This window comes from Magnolia sinica, chromosome 13, assembly GCF_029962835.1.
Source record: "Magnolia sinica isolate HGM2019 chromosome 13, MsV1, whole genome shotgun sequence".
Lineage (NCBI taxonomy): Eukaryota > Viridiplantae > Streptophyta > Magnoliopsida > Magnoliales > Magnoliaceae > Magnolia > Magnolia sinica.
This window is the reverse complement of record NC_080585.1, coordinates 76,000,191-76,008,300: the sequence shown is the minus strand read 5'-3', so window position 1 is coordinate 76,008,300 and position 8,110 is coordinate 76,000,191.

The following is an 8,110-nucleotide window of genomic DNA, read 5'->3' as shown; positions in this document are numbered from 1 at the left end:
TTGGCCTAGTGTGGCCCACCCCTTTACGGTTCGGTGGTTTAAACACCTTCTGCACCCTATTTCCTTCACAAACTCCCCTCCCAAGCTCTCTTTTCTTTCAAGTTTCTCTCCAAACTCTTCCAAATCCCTTCTAAATCTTCTTCTTCTTTCATTTTCGTGCAAACCCCATCACCCCATCTCAAAACCCTCACCCCCATTGCTGATTTCACTCATTTTCCTTCTCATTTGAGCTCTCACATTCCCTTTTGAGATCTCAAGTGTGTGGAAACTTTCCATCCTTCCTATTTCTCTCTTTCTCTCATTTCTCATGGCCCTCTTTGAGTTCATCACGGCCATATTTTCCATTTCCTCCCTTTTTTCTTTGATGGGGAAGAAGAGAGCGCCCGTGGATGAAGCCGGGCCTAGCCGCCCAACCCGTGCACAGAGGCCAAGAGGTGCCGCCGCGAGCACGTCCGCCACTCGTGAATTCCAGACCAAGCGGGACCTCGATCCTCGAGCTCCTATTGGTAGGACCTAGTTGGCAGAGCTATCGCATGGAGTCTATAAAGGCCGTAGAGTCCTTTTTGAGGCTCATGTTGATCCGTGACTGTATGGCGAGTTCCTGTTGTTGGAGCGCCTGGAAGGGGCTGGTTGGTGTCCCTTGTTTGAAGGCGAGTATCGTGCGAACGCAAGTACTGTTCGAGCCTTTTATGCCAATATTCGTGATCCATCGCTGGAGCCTCTGTAGTTCAAGATTCCTTGTGGTAGCGGTCGGGAGGCTATAGTCAATGTCGCTTTGATATCCCGACTTCTGAATGTGCCACTTGGTGAGGTGCATGCTAGTGAGAGGAATGTGAATAGTATGCGTGAGAGGGATCGTCGCACCCGATCATTGTGTGGTCGTCTGGTCGAATGGCAGCCGAATAGGAGTCTTCTGGCTACCTACATGACGGACGACTTCCGTTTGCTTCGTCACATGTGTACGTTCAATGTATACCCAAGGTGGAGCAACCGCAGCGAGTGTACGCGCCTGATGGTAGATTTCCTGTATCAGGTGGGGTAAGAAGCGAAGTTGTGTGTACCGACGTACATCCTGCGCCAGATTATTCTCATCGCTTGTTCGACTAGGAGGACCGAGTCGCTTCCTTTTGGCCGTCTCATTTGCAAGCTTGCACATGAGTTTAGCTATAGGCTTGGAGCAGAGAAGCCGGTTCCTGTTCGTCATATTAATATGAGGACTCTTAAGCAGATGGAGATTGGTTCTGGTCGACTCGCCTCAGAGAGTAAGGATGAGTCAGAGAGCGATGATGAGGAGAGTTATGCTGAAGGTGGTGCTGAGATTGAGGAAGAAATAGACCAGGACGAGGAAGAGGTTGAGGCACATGATGCGAGTGAGAGCTCTCCTCCTGTGGCACCAGAGCAGAGCGCAGATCAGGCTGCCAGAGATGCCCGTATTGTTCGGCTTGAAGAAGGGCAGGCTGTTCTACGTCAGGATATTGTGGATCTTCGAGCCCTTGTGAAGTATAAGTTTAAGAAAGTGACTCGAACTCTGAAGTCTATCCTGTGTTGCTTGCAGGATAAGGGTGCCCCGCCTCCATCTCCTGATTCCGATGAGTAGATGTCGGTGTAGCCGTCCTTTGCTTTGTTTGTTGTTTCTTTCTGTGTGTAGCCGTTGTTGGCTTTGTAGTTGGAGTTGTTTGTAGTTGTTTGTGGTTGCTTGAAGTGTTAGATGTTGTAGTTCACATGCTTTCCTAGTCGTGATTCATGTAATGTTGCACTACTTATATTATGATAATTTTGTTTAATGGAATGCATGTTGATTATCTTTGAAGTTGTGCTGTGAATGCTGTGTGGATGGATTATGTGGACGTAGAATCTGACAGGTTGCATCCTTTGTTGAATGTAGGGATGCCTCCTAAGGGTTCGAAGTCTTCGGCCCGTCTCTCTTTGGTTGAGTCGCTTGTTGGGATTCCTCCCTTGAGCAATAGCTAGGCGGATCCTCAGGTGGGCCCGTCTCATGCCGGTGTTGGGCCGACACCTATGGCTCCTCCAGTCACGCCTTCGGTTCTTGAGCCGAGCCTTGCACCTTCATCTGCTCCACCATCTGATAGGTTTGAGCAGATGATGTTGTTGATGTAGTAACAACAGATTCAGCAGCACCACCACCACCACCAGCAGCAGGAGTTCCTCTCTTCCATGGCTGGTATCTTTGCTCAGTCAGTGGGGGCGACTCCACCTGCTTCACCTATGCCTCCATCTGGGAGCGCCAGTGTGAGCGACACTTTTGAGCGATTTCAACGCTTACGACCTCCTACATTTGTGGGTTCTCATAGACCCGAGGAGGCCGAGTATTGGATCGATCACATCTCTAAGATGCTGAGACCGCTGCACTGCTATGAGGTTGAGCAGGTTGAGCTTGCCTCCTTCATATTTGAGAAGGAGGCCGGTCTATGGTGGGACAGTGTGCTTCGTACTGTCGAGGAAGGTTTTGTGTGGTCATGGCAGGCGTTTGAGGCACGCTTCCACGAGAAGTATTTTTCGGTTACGTACCGACATGAGAAGGAGAGCGAGTTCCTTCGCCTCCGCTAGGGAGGGCTGTCGGTGACGGAGTATGAGAACCGGTTCACTGAGCTGGGTCGGTATGTGCCTTTGATTCTGGGCGATCAGCCGATGAGGATGTGGCGTTTCTCTGAGGGATTGAGACCTAAGATCCGATCGAAGATTTGCTGTGCTAGCATTTCTTCTTATGCGGAGTTAGTGAGCATGTCCTTGCGAGCAGAGCAGGACGGGGACAGGTCGTCCCACATGCTAGCACCGATGGTTCCTAGGCCGCGACCGAATTTCAAGGGTGCACCTTTTCTTGGCAAGAGGCCGCGAGCAGATTCTCCTCCTAGGCCTTCTGCGCCGCCCGCTCAGCTGATGAGAGCTGATCTTTGCTGTTCATATTGTGGGAAGATGGGGCATTTGGACCGTTTTTACTTTTCGCGTATGCGGGCCAGCGGTTTTACTTCACCCTCAGAGGATTAGCCGTTCGATGCCTCAGGTTATCTCTCCTCCACCTCTTCGTTCAGCGCCAGCTCATCCATCCTTTAGACCTGAAGTTTCTAGCTTTAGGCCACCTCAGCGGCCCATGGTTCCTCTGCCAAATCGTCAGCAGCAGGCTCGAGTTCATGCGCTCTCAGCTGAAGCGCCTATGTCTGACTTGGTGCCAAGGTCCTTCGAGGTGACAGCGCACATTGAAGGTATTCCCGTTTCTATGTTAGTGGATACAGGGTCCACTACTTCTCTTATATCTTATGTGGCAGTTAGGCGTTTGGGTTTGAGAACTGATCCTATGCAAGGAGTGATGCTTACTACCGCTACGGGGATTTCTTCTGCTTTGGGTAAGCGTTGTATGGATTGTTTGGTCGATCTAGGGAGTGGATCGATCTGTGTTGATTTCTTAGTCGCACCGCTTTATCATTACGATGTTATTATGGGTATGGATTGGCTCACGAGGATGCGAGCTGAGATTGATTGTGAAGCAAGGTCGGTGACTATCCATGGACCTGAGGGCGAGACAGTTACTTTCCCAGTTCAGGTCAGTTACCCTTTTCGTATTGATTATTATACTTCTCTGTTGGAGAATATGGCTGAATCGGCGTTGGTTAGCACGCCGGTAGTTCGGGAGTTTGAAGATGTGTTTGAGTCGATTCTTAGATTACCTCCTCAGCGTGAGATTGATTTTTCTATTGACCTCATGCCTGGTGTGGCGCCCATTTCATTACCCACCTATCGTATGCCTCCGAGTGAAATGGAGGAGTTAAGGAAGCAGATAGATGGTTTTTTAAATTTGGATTTTATTCAGCCTAGTGTGTCTCCTAGGGGAGCACCTGTTTTGTTTGTGAAGAAGAAGGATGGTTCCTTGCGATTGTGTATTGATTATCGCAGGTTGAATTTGGTAACTGTGAAGAATAAGTACCCTTTGCCCAAGATTGATAATCTGTTTGATCAATTGAAGGGGGCACGGTACTTTTCGAAGGTTAATCTGCAGTCGGGGTATCATCAGTTGTGCGTCAAGGATGGGGACGTGCAGAAGACCGCTTTTAGGACTAGCTTCGGTCACTATGAGTTCCTTGTGATGTCGTTCGGTCTTACGAATGCACCGGCCGTGTTCATGGATCTGATGAACAGGGTGTTTCGGCCATTCTTGTTCTGATTCGTCATTGTTTTTATCGATGACATCTTGATTTATTCGGCGAGCCGGGAAGAACACGAGGAGCACTTAAGAGCGGTTTTGGATACTCTTAGGAAGAATCATCTCTTTGCGCAGTTCTAGAAGTGTGATTTTTGGAAAGAGGAAGTCAAATTCTTGGGACATGTGGTGTCCAAGGAAGGGATAACTGTCGATCTTGCCAAGGTAGCTGCAGTGCAGGACTGGAAGTAGCCTGGTTCAGTTACTGAGGTAAGGAGTTTTCTGGGTCTTGCAGGCTATTATTGGTGCTTCATTCAAGACTTCTTGAAGATTGCCAGACCGTTGTCGCAGTTGACATGGAAGGATTTGAAGTTTGCTTGGAATGAGAAGGCGGAGTTAGCTTTTCAGGAGCTGAAGGACAAGTTGATGTCCGCCCATGTGCTAGTATTGCCAGAGCAAGGGGTTAAGTATATTATATATACTGACGCCTCTCGCGTTGGCCTGGGTTGTGTCCTTATGCAGAAGGACAGGGTGATTGCTTATGCTTCGTGTCAGTTGAGGAAACACGAAGAGAATTACCCTACGCACGACCTTGAGTTAGCAGCTGTCATTTTCGCATTAAAGCTTTGGAGACATTACCTCTATGGTGAGGAGTTCGAGCTCTTTTGCAACCACAAGAGCCTTAAGTACATTTTCACGCAGCGTGACTTGAATATGAGGCAGCGTCGATGGATGAAAACATTGAAGGACTTTAAGTTCGATGTTTCTTACCATCCGGGCAAGGCGAACCTTGTGGCAGATGTGTTGAGTCGTAAGAAGGCTATTGAGTTTGCGGCTCCGCTGATGATATCAGAGTGGGATATGTTGGAGTTCGTGCGAGATTTTGAGCAGAAGCTTACGGTGGTTGAGCTGTATGAGGTTATCGCACACATTCGTGTACAGCCCCTTATCGACGAGAGGATCGTTGCAGCTCAAGCAGATGATGAGCTTTTGGTGAAGATGAGGAAGCGGGTTGTTATAGATGAGAACTCCGACTAGAGTATTAGTTCTGATGGGGGCCTACGATTTTGTGGCCGGTTATGTGTTCCTGACATCCCCGACTTGAGACAGGAGGTTCTCGAGTTAGCCCATAGTTCTAAGCTTGCGATGCATCCAGGTAGCACGAAGATGTATCAGGATATGAAGAGGTCTTATTGGTGGGACAATATGAAGGTCCAGATTGTTGAGTTTGTTTCTCATTATCTCATGTGCCAGCAGGTCAAGGAAGAGCATCGCCGACCTCCTGGGTTGCTGCAGCCCATGCCCATAGCAGAATGGAAGTGGGACTTCATCTCTATGGATTTTATTTCTGGGTTACCGAGAACGAGGAAGGGATATGACTCTATTTGGGTGATCGTCGACCGATTGACGAAGTCGGCGCATTTCTTACCGATCAGAGTCACAAACTCTGCAGACGAGTTAGCTTGGTTGTATATCAAGGAGATAGTGCGTCTGCATGGAGTTCCCCTGGAGATTGTGTCTGATAGAGACACGCGTTTCACTTCTATCTTCTGGACTCGTATCCAGGAAGCGATGGGTGTGAAACTGAAGTTCAGCACCGCGTTTCATCCACAAACAGATGGGCAGACGGAACGCGTGAATCAGGTCCTGGAAGACATGTTGTGAGCTTGTGTTTTGGATTTCAAGGACAGTTGGGATGATTGTCTTCAGTATGCAGAGTTCGCGTATAATAACAGTTTTCAGGTGAGTATTGGCATGGCTCCCTATGAGGCGCTGTATGGTCGCTCGTGCAGAGCACCACATTGCTGGGCAGAAGTTGGCGAGCGTAGTTTGCTTGGCCCGGAATTGGTGCAGGTGACTTCAAAGAAAGTTGACATCATTCGACGTCGACTTCTGACAACGTAGAGTAGGCAGAAGAGTTATGCTGATACGAGGCGTCAACCGCTTGAGTTTGAGGTTGGAGACCATGTGTTTCTGAAGGTCTCTCCTATGAAGGGAGTTCTGCGGTTCGGTAAGAAGGGGAAGCTGACGCCGAGATTTATTAGTCCATTTCAAGTTCTGGATCGAGTGGGAGCGGTAGCATACCGCCTTGCTTTGCCCACACCTCTTGCGGGCGTGCATAACGTATTTCATGTTTCTATGCTGAAGAAGTACGTTCCTGATCCTTCGCATATTATCAGTTGGGAGCAGGTGCAGTTGAGTGAGGATGCCACTTATGTACTGCGACCGACGCGTATTCTTGACAGTAAGGAGCAGGTATTGCGTAGCAAGGTTATCCCTCTTGTGAAGGTGCTATGGACGCATCACAGTGAGGAGGAGGCTACTTGGGAATCTGAAGCTGAGGTCAGAAAGAGCTACCCTCAGATCCTTGAGGAATATGAGAAGGTATGAATTTCGAGGATGAAATTTTCTTTAAGGGGGGTAGATTGTAATGACCCTGAAAATTTTGTGCTATTCTTTCCCTAGTAGTTGTTTTTTGGGTAATTAGTGCTAATCTCGATTGCTTGTGAAATTCACATCAATCACTTTAAATTCAATCTGCATGACTCAAAACCTGTAGATTAGTTAGCGCTATGTTACTCTGAAATCTGGGATCCATCGCTAAATCCAGTTGTTCTGGAGAATTTTTGGAAGTTCTGGATCGAACCTGGATCGCGCGTCGAAAGTCCGATAGCGATGATCTTAGGCTATTGCGGTCACCATGTTGGACTTGACCATCACCTCAAAAATCAAGTCCGTGTGATGTTCTGGGTCGATTTGATTGAATTCGGAGTGAAGAGTGTGAGAACGGTTGGAAAGTAAATGTGATTTTATGAAATCTGAGTCGTGTCGCTTGCACGATGATTTTAAGCAATCTGACCGTTTGATTCTGACCCAATTTCACCCTCTGATCAGGGAAGGTGGCCTAGGCATGTCCTTGTGCTTGTGGACCTGATCGAGATTCTGTGACCATTGAATTGAGTGTGGTCCGCCACGGCTGATCTGTATAGCCGATCGGTACGAAAACTCAGCTTGACCAAGATCCATGGTCAGTGAGCTTAAGTCCGACCTTTCGTGGTTATAGGCCCACCAGAAGTGCTTCGTTGGATCGTGAGAGGCTGGTTTTGGTTATACCCTAAGTATACCTTGGCCCTGGGGTTATTTTCATCAATATTAGGCCTATTTATAGTCCTTAAACCCTAGCTCTCTTTTTCATACGAATTTCCTAACCCTACCTAAGAAAGAGAGAGGAAAAGAGAGAGAAAGTGAGAGAGAAGTTGGTGAATCATCTTAGATTCTTTCCTGTTCTTCTTCATCCTTTAACCTTCACTTTGAATCGTTATTCTGACGATTCTGAGTTCATCTTTGGGTAAGTTAACCTAACCCTAATCTGTGTTGGAGCTTAGAATAGTCTTTGTATTGTTGTAGCTCATTTCTATTCTTGTCTTAGGTTATTCTGTCGCTGTTGACGAAGACATATCGTCTAAAATCAGTTTGGTGTTCTTTTCTGGCTTAAGGTGCGGACTTTAAGTGTATAGGTTATGGTTTTCAAGGCTTTCAATGTCAGTTAATGGTTTATTCTTGTTATGGATGAGATTTCACATGCCAAATGTTATGTTTACTTTGTGTTCCTGATATGCATGTGTGACATTGAGATTTGTGTATTCTATGTGTATGTATAAAGTACCGTATGCGTATAAAATATGAACATGTGATTGCTATGATTATTTGTCGTGTACTTATGCTAGATGTATGTGCGACAACTCCTTGGTAAAAGGAATTGTCCAAATGTGTGTATTTCAACATACGTCATGTATGTTGAACTATGTATTCTAAGTGTTTGTAGAAATGTCTGAATGATCTAAAGTGTAATTTATTACACTATTTGCGGGCGTTGACAAGTGATTCTCAACACTCCTATTGATGTGTATGATTTCCTTCCTGCAAGTTACATTCCTTGTTATTTAATTTCAAGCA